General features: G+C 37.2%; 1 long non-coding RNA gene across 1 annotated transcript in view; it reads right to left on the bottom strand.

Annotated features, from left to right (window-relative positions):
* The window catches only part of LOC120352991, a 51360-nt gene extending 38431 nt beyond the window's left edge, over positions 1–12929 (bottom strand). Inside the window, exons 1-2 of the long non-coding RNA XR_005572133.1 lie at positions 12754–12929; positions 2271–2431 (exon numbers count right to left, since the gene is read on the bottom strand). This is a non-coding gene — a long non-coding RNA (uncharacterized LOC120352991). The remainder of the gene's footprint in view (positions 1–2270; positions 2432–12753) is intronic.
* Between the last annotated feature and the right edge of the window lie 586 nt (positions 12930–13515).

Below are 13515 nucleotides of genomic sequence, written 5' to 3'. Positions count from 1 at the left end.
TTTCCCAGGATAGATATTCAAAAATTGTGGCTCCGAGTCGTCGAGGAATGTAGATTATGGAATTATCTCCCATACTTAGTCCTCCTGTCACGACATAGAGTGCGATAAGGAGTAAAACAGCAAGTATTACAATTACAACAACTAATGATTCTGCAGTTACTTTTTGGTCCTTAGGCTCTAGAAGCCACGTGACGATTGGTCAAATTGATTTTTTTCGCCCAATAGGAGACCTGTTTCCAAAAATAATAAATACAGTAGTGGGGCGATTCCCCAGCTGAGAGACCAGATTACGTTTCGGAGGACACTTTGCTAGTAACACTACGAGAGTGGAAATGTAGTAGATTTGTTTCGCCCTTTTTTGACAAGTTTTTCTTCGATTAGTTAATGTAGGAGTTAGTTTTGTTTCTATTGAAGTTTAAATTTTTTAGTAGTGCCATGTCCTGGAAAGTTCGATTGTGTTTCTTCATCAAGTACGGATAATTGTTTCTTCAAATAATCACTAAGGTACGTAAAATAAGGTTGATATATCTTTTAGGGAATTCAATCAATTGAAACTCTCATTAGAGTATAGTATCAATGAAGCCTGTTATTGTTCGAGTTGATAATATTGATTAGAGTAGTCTTTTTGATTTTATTAGGAGATATATATCATTAATTATATTTCTTTCTAAAGAAATACAGGAAGTAGAGAAGAAAGTTTTCAGTTATGTTACATTTCAGTTATTATTACTGAAGATTTATTATCGTGGAGAAATTGCTGGAAGATAGGAAGAAAGTCTTTAAATTGGAATGTAATTTCTAATATTATGTTGAGTTTGAGACATGCTGAAGTTTTATATTTTTTTGACTGTGTTTTCTCATGGCGTGAAGGCTTTCAAGTTTAACTGAACGCTTTTATTTTAAATTGTAACAGAACTTTTGAATTATTAGTGAAGTCAATTATTAGTATCCATCAATTCTGATACTGAGAATCAATAGTTTGAAGGTAAAAATCTATATAAAATGGGGATTCAAATAGAATGAGAGAATTGAAGTAATCGGTAATCAATAGATAACTTCTGTTCTAGCTTTTGATGAATTGTAGGAAGAGTTGGAAATTAATGCTGTAATATATTTATTTACAGCGGTTCATGTGTAACCCCAAACCAACTTCATGTACCACCCCTTTGGTTCCGCAACTTTATCCAACACCGCTTCAAGACACTCGTTCAGATGACAGGTCTAGGGACGTAAGATGTCGCCGTCAAGCCAAATTGAACCGGTAAAAGTTCACCGCCAAAAACCAGGTACCGTAACCTCGACGATAAAGCAACGTACAGACCAACGAAAGTGCAGTGTAAAGGTTCATTCAAGGATGTTAATCAAAAGTTGAGATTCGAAATTTATGAAATGGGCTGTATGGGTTATTATCGTTGAAAATTGGGTTCAACGGGTTTTCCATTCTTGAGTTTCTGCATTGAAATAATTTGTTACTTTATGATTTTATTTCTAATTAAACAAAAGATAGTAATGCGCCCCCAAATCAGATGAAGAATGTCAACAAAGTAACATGAATTTGTTGTTCCCTTTGTTGTTTATTGAATTTGTTTGTATTTTTCAGTTATTCCAAAGTGTAGTGTTAGTTTATAGTTGAATCCTATCAAATCAGGCATGGTAAGATTAATTGAAAATTTCATGAATCTTGTCCGTTCATCTGCATGAATTAAGTATAGACTCAGATATTTTCTAGATGTGTCGGACTATTTACAAATACTAAATTTTTTTCCAAATTATCTCTCAAAAGGCCAGGCACAGTGTAATAAGCAAAACTAGTTTCTTGGAAATGTTTGAATAAATAAGTCGTAATCTGAAAACCTAAACAGGGTTCTACCCTATCTATGACAAGGTATTTCAATTCGATCAATAAACCGGGTGAAATATAACTGTTGTGAGATAAAATTATACATTCTTAACCGATGAGGTGGAACTGCTATTAGGGGGAGATTCCTAAAGTTGGACCTACTATTCTGTTATCTCGAAAAATAGGTGTTAGGTTACCGACAGACAGAAGTGGAGAGGCATTCTACAGAAGGTCAAGGCCCTTAATGAGCTGTAGCACCATGTAGTGAGTAAGTCTTATATTATCCATTTAAGACATACAGATACACCTCAAAACAAAAGAACACAAAACCAAACAAGCAAACACATGTTGATGATTAATAAAATGAGATGACAATAAATCATAAGAGAAGAAATAGCGAACAAAGATTATGTAGAATATGTCCACTCACAGTAGGACGATGACAATGTTGCAGTGAAGCGGCTGAAGGCTGCAAAACGACAGACTGAAGACGGACGTCTCAACTTCTGCTCAGCACCACAGGATGAAGACAACTAGATGTGACCTCTTCAACTGTAGCACTTCGGATGGTTTCTACATCCAAGACCCGTTCTATTTAAACAAAAACAAGAAATCGACTTGTTTGTAACTTTTTAAAATAAAGATGCTTCCTATGTTATTTAAATGGAGTCACTTTTCCTCCATAGGGAGTTCTTCTGTTTTTTACTACCGGGAGCGAAAAAGTGACACTTTAGTATTATGTTTCAGGAAGTTGAGTGAGTACTTTGGACAGAAGGTGAAGGAAAACATTTTTTCGATCATTACTTTTTGAGATATGAGCGCATAAATTTAATTTTTTTGACAGAACATTTCAAGTTCGGTGAGACATAAATCCATGAGATTTGGAGAATGGATTCTTCATGGTATTTTTGATTGAAAAAAAAACAAGAATTTTTTAAGGATATCAATTTCCTAGAAAGTCCTTTACTTCACTAAAAATGACCAAAAATACCTTTTAGTTGAGTTATTTTGCCCATTTTTGATAAATTCAATAACTTTCTCAAAAAAAAAATATTTCAAGAAAATTTCTGCTCTACTAGATGAACAATACCATGGAGAATCTATCCTCTGAATCTCATGGATTTAGCGCAATCCACTTTGTTGATAGACAAGGCTGGCAATAACATTGCTAAACACTGTCATTATAACGTGGAACTCACTAAAGTGGTCACCAAGTGGTCACCCAATGGTCATCAAGTGGTCACCCAGTGGTCATCAAGTGATCACCCAGTGGTCATCAAGTGATCACCCAGTGGTCACCCAGTGGTCATCAAGTGATTACCCAGTGGTCATCAAGTGATCACCCAGTGGTCATCGAGTGATCACCCAGTGGTCATCAAGTGGTCACCCAGTGGTCATCAAGTGATCACCCAGTGGTCACCCAGTGGTCATCAAGTGGTCACCCAGTGGTCATCAAGTGATCACCCAGTGGTCATCAAGTGATCACCCAGTGGTCATCAAGTGGTCACCCAGTGGTCATCAAGTGATCACCCAGTGGTCACCCAGTGGTCATCGAGTGGTCACCCAGTGGTCATCAAGTGATCACCCAGTGGTCATCAAGTGATCACCCAGTGGTCAATCAGTGGTCATCAAGTGGTCACCCAGTGGTCATCAAGTGATCACCCAGTGGTCACCCAGTGGTGATCACCCAGTGGTCAACCAGTGATCATCAAGTGAACACCCAGTGGTCATCAAGTGATCACCCAGTGGTCACCCAGTGGTCATCAAGTGATCACCCAGTGGTCATCAAGTGGTCACCCAGTGGTCATCAAGTGATCACCCAGTGGTCATCAAGTGATCACCCAGTGGTCACCCAGTGGTCACCCAGTGGTCATCAAGTGATCACCCAGTGGTCATCAAGTGATCACCCAGTGGTCATCAAGTGGTCACCCAGTGGTCATCAAGTGGTCACCCAGTGGTCATCAAGTGATCACCCAGTGGTCATCAAGTGGTCACCCAGTGGTCATCAAGTGATCACTCAGTGGTCATCAAGTGATCACCCAGTGGTCACCCAGTGGTCACCCAGTGGTCATCAAGTGGTCAACCAGTGGTCATCAAGTGGTCACCCAGTGGTCATCAAGTGGTCACCCAGTGGTCATCAAGTGGTCACCCAGTGGTCATCAAGTGATCACCCAGTGGTCATCAAGTGGTCACCCAGTGGTCATCAAGTGATCACTCAGTGGTCATCAAGTGATCACCCAGTGGTCACCCAGTGGTCACCCAGTGGTCATCAAGTGGTCAACCAGTGGTCATCAAGTGGTCACCCAGTGGTCATCAAGTGATCACCCAGTGGTCACCCAGTGGTCATCAAGTGGTCACCCAGTGGTCATCAAGTGATCACCCAGTGGTCATCAAGTTTTCACCCAGTGGTCAACGAGTGGTCATCAAGTGATCACCCAGTGGTCACCCAGTGGTGATCACCCAGTGGTCAACCAGTGATCATCAAGTGGTCACCCAGTGGTCATCAAGTGATCACCCAGTGGTCACCCAGTGGTCATCAAGTGGTCACCCAGTGGTCATCAAGTGATCACCCAGTGGTCATCAAGTGGTCACCCAGTGGTCATCAAGTGATCACCCAGTGGTCATCAAGTGATCACCCAGTGGTCACCCAGTGGTCACCCAGTGGTCATCAAGTGATCACCCAGTGGTCACCCAGTGGTCACCCAGTGGTCATCAAGTGATCACCCAGTGTTCATCAAGTGTTCACCCAGTGGTCATCAAGTGATCACCCAGTGGTCATCAAGTGATCACCCAGTGGTCACCAAGTGGTCATCAAGTGATCACCCAGTGGTCACCCAGTGGTCACCCAGTGGTCATCTAGTGGTCATCAAGTGATCACCCAGTGGTCAGCCAGGGCTCAGTAGTGGTCAACAAGGAGTCACCCAGTGGTACCCCTGTGGTCTCTCTAGAGCGATGAAGGAGAATGCTTCAAGATGCATTTGAGGCAACTCAGCATGTGGAGCACAAAATTTTATTCTCTAAAATTTGAGGCCAATCGCAAGTTCCCATCGGGTATCAGTCTCAATTTGGAGGATGTTGATTATTAGTAGTATCATGAGACATATGTAAGAAATTTCCATTGTTGAGAAAGCTATCCCCATACTGAGCCAGAAAATTTGGAACATTTCACCTCATAATTTTATATTTTGTCGGATAAAAAGTTTATGCTTTCATTTTTGGAAAAAAAATGTTCAAGAGATAGTTATGGATCGTTTTAAGATCATCAATGATGTATCTTAAGTCATACTTCTTCGACGACTTTCTCCTTATTGTCCAAAATGCACGTTTTCCAGTGCTTACTGACCATTCAAGTGATACTATCACCATCATGTACCAACCACATAGAAACCAACTGGTCAAATGCAAGGAAATTTGTTATCGGGTGTACCTGGGAATCCATTTGTGCTAGAACAGTCCACCTGGCTTCTTGTTGTAGGAACCTGAGTCACGCCCAGAGTAATTTTGAACCAAGCATTTGGATCGTGCAAATCGGAAGAAATAGTAGATTGAAAACAGAGTTTCCTCCAAATTTCAGTTTTCCAAAGAAAAAACTTAGCACTCAGTGTAGTTGGAGAGCCCCGGATTATTACTTCTCTCACTATCAATATCATATCACTACCTTGTGACTGGACTAAAAATATTTAATTCTTCAAGGAGAATAGTTTTTAATGGATAAATGATAAAATTCAATGATCGAGATCAATTATGATTATACATTGATGAAAAATGATCTTGTAACATCGCGGAGCTAAAAAAGGATAGAGCTATCTGCTTCGTTTGATAATAGACAAGAATAGCAACACTGAAGTAAATCAAATCCATTATAATGTGGAGCTCACTTATAGTGTTGACTATGATTGGCTGTTTCCTAGCAGGTTCAAGGACTCCCATGATCCTCTCTGGAACTCCTTCAATTTCTCCTCCAATTTTCCCAGTGTATCATTCTCCACCTCTGCTGATTTTTATTAATTTCTTTTCGAACGGTTTTCTTCTATTTGAAATTCGTTGATTGATTTGCGTCTCCACTGTGGTTATTTTCTTTAATATTCTCCACGTTCTCCTTCTGCTTTTTTCACAGTTTCAAATCAAACACCTCTTCAGCCCAGTCAATGGAGACAGAGAACAGGATTTTGCGCAACAAATTGGGGGAAAGCTGAATTTTTGTTGTGTGTCTGTATACATAGTACTTAGTCTGGAACTGAACAGTCCCCATGGTTACACCTTCCGTCCACCCCCCCCCCAGGAACCCTCAAAGCTCGAAATTGCAATAGTTTTGTAGAACAAGTTCAGATATTGCAAAATCCACTGATTTGGGAAATTTAGATATAATGTTTCTATGGGGATCCTCACCGATCACCAATTATGTCACAATACTTGACGTAGCTTTACAAATAAATTTTTTCAACCATTCTTGATTTATAGAAATTTGTCAAAACCTTCTGATGGAATGTGACCACACTTCTTCTGGATATGTGGGAGTCTTCTAATTTCCATTTTTTGGAATATCCAATACCAATTTCGAATTATTATATATGAAATATTGTATTATCATCTTAGAATATGAATGTGCTACTGACGGTTCTGTATACCTGCGATATTAAATGCAAATTTTGTCCTCGAAAGAACATCATTGTTGTTTGTTCAAGCTGGATCATAAACGCGCAATAAGTTGACAATTTTAGCCTATTGACGTGAGAGAACATAATTTTCTCAACTTCGAAAACAACTCATTGGCTTGTAAGGCACGTTTTTGCATAATTTCGTAGCACTAAATTCAGTTTGCCTAATTCAAAAATATTTTTGAAGCTCACATGGGAAAAAAATTGGGTCAACAAGCGAGTAAAGTTTCTTGGAACCCCGTTTTTTTTCATTCCATAAGAAGAAGAAGAAGAAGAGAAGAAGAAGAAGAAGAAGAAGAAGAAGAAGAAGAAGAAGAAGAAGAAAAGAAGAAGAAGAAGAAGAAGAAGAAGAAGAAGAAGAAGAAGAAGAAGAAGAAGAAGAAGAAGAGGAAGAAGGAGGAGGAGAAAAAGAAGAAGAAAAAAAGGAGAGAAGAAGGAGAAGAAGGAGAAGATGATGATGATCGAAGACAAAATCACTAATGTTTATGTTTTGCCTCTGTTTTTTGATTAGATATAATATGTGGAATCAGGTCAGCCAGCTCACAATATTATTGTTGTGCTTCAGTAAAGTCGTCAAACTACAGAAACGTTCCATTCGATTTTATTCAGCATACCGATTGATGATTTCAACGCGTTCACGCTATGGTGAGGTCCACGTTAAAATATCAGTGCAGAAAGATAGCAGAGCAACGTTGCCGATCCTCTGTCTTGTCAATGCCTTCCATAAACGGTAGCTGATACAGGTTTATTGATGTCATTTTAACTGTTCATTCTCGTTTGAAAAAATCAATTATATTTTCCATCCTATTTATTCATTCTCATGGCTTTTATCGGCAGAGAGATTCTTTCGGATGATCTGTCTTGCCGTATTACCCAATTTCATTTCCTATCAACACTCAAGTTGATAAACTATGTATTCTCCATGTTTTCTCACTGAAAATTGCACTCCAGCTTCCTGGCTTTTTTTATAAAGTTAAAATTAGGAAAACTATGTTGAAAAACAAATTAACATTCAAAAAGCAAATAAATATGAAATTTAGATGATAATATTGAACTGAAATTTTCACATTACAAATTTTTCCATGGCAACAAATTTCCAAGTAAGAAATCATATTCTTCAATAATTTCATGATGCATTTCAATAATTAACTGGGATTTCTTTGATAATTGATTATTCAACATTGTTACTGGTAGTTCGGAGGACAGTAGAACTCGCTACACTCACTAACATCACTACTCACACACACACACCTATTCACAAACAAACGCACATACAATTGGATTCAGAGTATGATGATATATGCAATAGTTATAGGATCGGTGGAGGACACTGAGAAATAGAAGTTCTTCATACTTCTGGGCTAAGATACAAGGTTGAAGAGATGAAAAATCTCAAACCTGAAATGTTGGACTTGGAAAAATATTATCGAATTAAAAAAAACTCGAAAATTTCAAAATGTGATATATGGAATAAGATCAACTTGGAGCGCTGGAGATGAAGGTTTTCTACTCTTTTGTGCTCGGAAACACGGGTGGAAAAATAAAGAACCTTGGATTGGGACTTGGAAGAAAAATTTCAATACCAAAAATTTCAAGCTTTTGAACATGTGATACATGAAATAATACCGCTTTGGAGCGCTGAGAAGAATGAGCCAAATTTGAAACTGATCCGATGAAGTATTGGAAAGTAGGGTTGATTTTTAGGGTGAAATTTCCGAATAGAGAGACGCCATCTTGAAACGGGGATGAATTTGAAAACTTTTAGATACGTTTCTGCGCCCTGTTTCAAAGTATACCAAATTTCATCCAAATCGGATCTTAACTCCGACTGTAACTGCGGTACAAACAAACAAACCAACAGACAAGCGCCAATTGACTTGAAACATTGAATTCGCTTCGCTCTTTCAATAATTGGCACGCGCTCAGCAAATTATACTACAGATAAGTCTTGTGTGATCGGGGAAACCTGTCAAAAAGTAGGCGTTGCTTAGGCAACCCGCTTTGCACATTTTAGTAAGGCCAATAATAGTCTGAGTAGTCCAGTCAAATGGTCTTTTTTCAGGAGACAACCCCAAAAGAATTTTTCTTGACGGTTCTATATGTATTTTGGGGTGTTGAATTCGAATCTGAAATTTGCTGACACGCCAGTGGGCGGTTCCAACCCCAAAACCCCAAAACATTTCGGACTTTTTCTAATTTTCCCATTTAATCTCGAAAACCTTGATTTTTTCGAGAAAAAGCATTCTCTACGAAATTGATGATGATAAAAGTTTCAAAAGGAGTTTCCCTTGAACACCAATATTACCGTAAAAATCAGACTATAGAATCATTTTTTATCATAAATCAGCTGTTAAGTGGACTATAATACTACTCCTTCAAGAACATCGAACATCTTTAAAATGTATCTTTCCAGTTTGTCTACTAACTATGTCTTTCCATAAGCTGAGGCCAAGATTCTAATTTGGGTTTTGGAGTTATCGATGGAAAACATTTTTTTTACATTTTTCTTTTTTAATCTGATGATTAAAATTGCAACAAATATTATTGAGAAGAAATTGATTGCTAAAATCATGAAAAGTGAGAAATGAAGTTTGTAGGAAATCAGCATTATGGTATTTTATTTTGTTAATTTCAACACACCGACAACACTCCAACACAACAACACAAAATGTTCTCTGATAGGTTGATTGGATTGGCGTATCGACGGCAGCCAGACCTGATAACACTCACATTCCGGGACGACACATCACGGTACGATGGGACAGAAAGTTCTATGTTTATTTAGGATTTCTTCTAGACATTTTGAATTGATAAATTATTCATTAATTCTTGAGAAAACATAACAAACATAAACATAACAGGTAAATGTAACTTATTGAGCGCGAGGTCTACTGTTAACATAACTACTAGATACACTTAATTTCAGTATTTCCTATTGAACGAATAAGGATACGTCAAGGATCAAAACTTTAAACACTCAAAACTTTTGACAGAATGATCAGATCTCCTCGTACTACAGCTGATTCTTCTATATGCTTGATAGAATCCTCCTATGGGGATCCTCACCAATCACTAATTATGTCACAGTACTTGACATAACTTTTCGAATAGAATTTTTCAACCATATTCTTTATTTTCAGAAATTAGTCGAAACATTCTGATAGGATGATCATGTTCAATTTTATCGAACGCTTTTCGTATGTCAAGGAAGAGGCTAGCACACTTCTTGTTCTCATTTATCCCATTTTAAATCTCGGAAGTTAGTTTCAGCATAGCATCTTCAGTAATGCGACCTTTTCGGAAACCGAACAGGTTCTTACTATAAAAACATTGTTTTGTTAAAAAAATTACCAACCTGATACGAACTAGTTTTTCCAGAATTTTAGCAAAAACAGATAATAGTACTATCGGTCTGTAATTGTTTGGGGTTTCTCTATCCTCATTTTGTGATTCACGTTAACCTGTAAGCGACAGACGTATGGGGAGCATTGATTACAATCCTGAAAACAGCTGACAGTTTCAAGTGAATCGCTTTACCTTGGGTACTGTTTCAAGAGTTATAAATAAACCGAAAAGAATATTTATAATTCTCATCAAGAGAATATACAAATTCGTTCTGATTTGGAGTTTGTAGTGAATATCCCTATTGAATAGAATGACTTGTAATTGTTACATTTTCAAACATCTGAGAAAATTTATTGTTGGTAATAACACCATAGTGATCAATAAACTTAAATTTGGACATCGAGTAGCAGAGTATATAAATGATTGCATTCATACATCTGGAAATCGATATTGAAGCTACCAGATTTTCTAGAGATTGATGAGGGTGTTGTGCCGAGCACTGTTTTTTATTCAGACCTCTTCCCAAGCTATAATAGTGAATTTAATACGCAATAGACTAGAGCTATTATTGTAAGTGAGCTAGCGGAATAGTTTTCTCTTTCTATGATGAACGGCCATGACTTCAAGTTTCCCAGGATAGATATTCAAAAATTGTGGCTCCGAGTCGTCGAGGAATATAGATTATGGAATTATCTCTCATACTTAGTCCTCCTGTCGCGACATAGAGTGTGATAAGGAGTAAAACAGCAAGTATTACAATTATAACAACTAATGATTCTGCAGTTACTTTTTGGTCCTTAGGCTCTAGAAGCCACGTGACGATTGGTCAAATTGATTCCCTTCGCCGAAAAGGAGACCTGTTACCAAAATAAATACAGTAGTGGGGCGATTCCCCAACCGAGAGACCAGATTACGTTTCGGAGGACACTTTGCTAGTAGCACTACGAGAGTGGAGATGTAGTAGATTTGTTTCGCCCTTTTTTGACAAGTTTTTATTTGATTGGTGAATGTAGGAGTTGGTTTTGTTCTTATTAAAGTTTGAATTTTCTAGTAGTGCCATGTCCTGGAATGTTCGATTGTGTTTCTTCATCAAGTACGGATAATTGTTTCTTTAAATAATCGCTAAGGTACGTAAAATAAGGTTGATATATCATTTAGGGAATTCAATCAATTGAAACTCTCATTAGAGTATAGTATCAATGAAGCCTGTTATTGTTCGAGTTGATAATATTGATTAGAGTAGTCTTTTTGATTTTATTAGGAGATATATATCATTAATTATATTTCTTTCTAAAGAAATACAGGAAGTAGAGAAGAAAGTTTTCAGTTATGTTACATTTCAGTTATTATTACTGAAGATTTATTATCGTGGAGAAATTGCTGGAAGATAGGAAGATAGTCTTTAAATTGGAATGTAATTTCTAATATTATGTTGAGTTTGAGACATGCTGAAGTTTTATATTTTTTTGACTGTGTTTTCTCATGGCGTGAAGGCTTTCAAGTTTAACTGTACGCTTTTATTTTAAATTGTAACAGAACTTTTGAATTATTAGTGAAGTCAATTATTAGTATCCATCAATTCTGATACTGAGAATCAATAGTTTGAAGGTAAAAATCTATATAAAATGGGGATTCAAATAGAATGAGAGAATTGAAGTAATCGGTAATCAATAGATAACTTCTGTTCTAGCTTTTGATGAATTGTAGGAAGATTTGGAAATTAATGCTGTAATATATTTATTTACAGCGGTTCATGTGTAACCCCAAACCAACCTCATGTACCACCCCTTTGGTTCCGCAACTTTATCTAACACCGCTTCAAGACATTCGTTCAGATGATAGGTCTAGGGACTTAAGATGTCGCCGTCAAGCCAAATTGAACTGGTAAAAGTTCACCGCCAAAAACCAGGTACCGTAACCTCGACGATAAAGCAACGTACAGACCAACGAAAGCGCAGTGTAAAGGTTCATTCAAGAATGTTAATCAAAAGTTGAGATTCGAAATTTATGAAATGGGCTGTATGGGTTATTATCGAAGAAAATTGGGTTCAACGGGTTTTTCTTTCTTGAGTTTCTGCATTGGAATAATTTGTAATTTTATGACTGATTTTGTTTGGTTTTGTGACTTATTGCTAATTAAACGAGGGATAGTAATGCGCCCCCAAATCAGATGAAGAATGTCAACAAAGTAACATGAATTTGTTGTTCCCTTTGTTCAATTTTAGTTGCCAATGTTCAAGGAAGCTGTTTGTATTTTTCAGTTATTCCAAAGTGTAGTGTTAGTTTATAGTTGAATCCTATCAAATCAGGTATGGCAAGATTAATTGAAATTTTTATGAATCTAGTCCGTTCATCTGCATGGATTAAGTATAGACTCAGACATTTTCTAGATGTGTCGGACTATTTCCAAATACTATTTTTTTTCCAAATTATCTTTCAAAAGGCCAGGCACAGTGTAATAAGCAAAACTAGTTTTTTGAAAATGTTTGAATAAATATGTCGTAATCTTTCCATCTATGACAAGGGATTTCAATCAAATCAATAAACTGGGTGAAATATAACTGTTGTGAGATGAAATTATACATTCTTAACCGATGAGGTGGAACTGCTATCAGGGGAGATTCCTAAAGTTGCCCTACTATTCTATTATCTCGAAAAATAGGTGTTGGTTACCGACAGACAGAAGTGGAGAGGCATTCTACAGAAGGTCAAGGCCCTTAATGAGCTGTAGCACCATGTAGTGAGTAAGTAAGTCTTATATTATCCATTTAAGACATTCAGATACACCTCAAAACAAAAGAACACAAAACCAAACAAGCAAACACATGTAGATGATTAATGAAATGAGATAGTGATAAATAACAAGAGAAGAAATAGCGAACAAAGATTATGTAGAATATGTCCACTCACAGTAGGACGGTGACAATGTTACAGTGAAGCGGCTGAAGGCTGCAAAACGACAGACTGAAGACGGACGTCTCAACTTCTGCTCAGCACCACAGGATGAAGACAACTAGATGTGACCTCTTCGACTGTAGCACTTCGGATGGTTCCTGCCTTCAAGACCCGTCCTATTTGAACGAAAAACCCGACTTGTTTGTTTCAAACAGTGACGCAATTTGTTGTGCACGTGTGCTTCAAAAATAATTTTAATTGGGCAAACCGAATTTAGTGTCACGGAATGATCGAGAAACGTGCTTTTCAAGTGATTGGATTGTCTTTGAAGTTGAGAAAATAAGTTTATCACGTCAATAGGCTAAATTTGTCGGCTTATTTGCGCACTCTGGAGGAAATTTAAAGTTTGTCATGTATTCTAAGTCAAAATTTGCATTTAGTATCGCATGTTTACAAAATTGGTAAATTGGATAAAAAATTTTTATTTCTAAAAAAGAATTAGAATATTTTTTACAATAATTGGAAATTCGAATTTTTTATTATCGAAATCAAGAGTGGTTGTATCCGTTGATTCTAGTGTCCAGGGTCGAATCTAGGGGGGTATATTTAGAGGGGCGGCGGTGCATACTTGCACCAATCATTAAATGATGATTCTCATCCAACTAGAATATCAACCATCCATATACAAAGCTTCAAAGCTTTAAAATGGAATTGAGTTCCAATATAAGTTTCAATATCGATTTTTTTCCAAAAATAATAGTGAATGCAGTTTTGATG

The sequence above is a fragment of the Nilaparvata lugens genome, chromosome 9, assembly GCF_014356525.2.
Source record: "Nilaparvata lugens isolate BPH chromosome 9, ASM1435652v1, whole genome shotgun sequence".
NCBI lineage: Eukaryota > Metazoa > Arthropoda > Insecta > Hemiptera > Delphacidae > Nilaparvata > Nilaparvata lugens.
The sequence above is the reverse complement of the archived record's forward strand: the minus strand, read 5'-3'. Positions and strand labels throughout refer to the sequence as shown.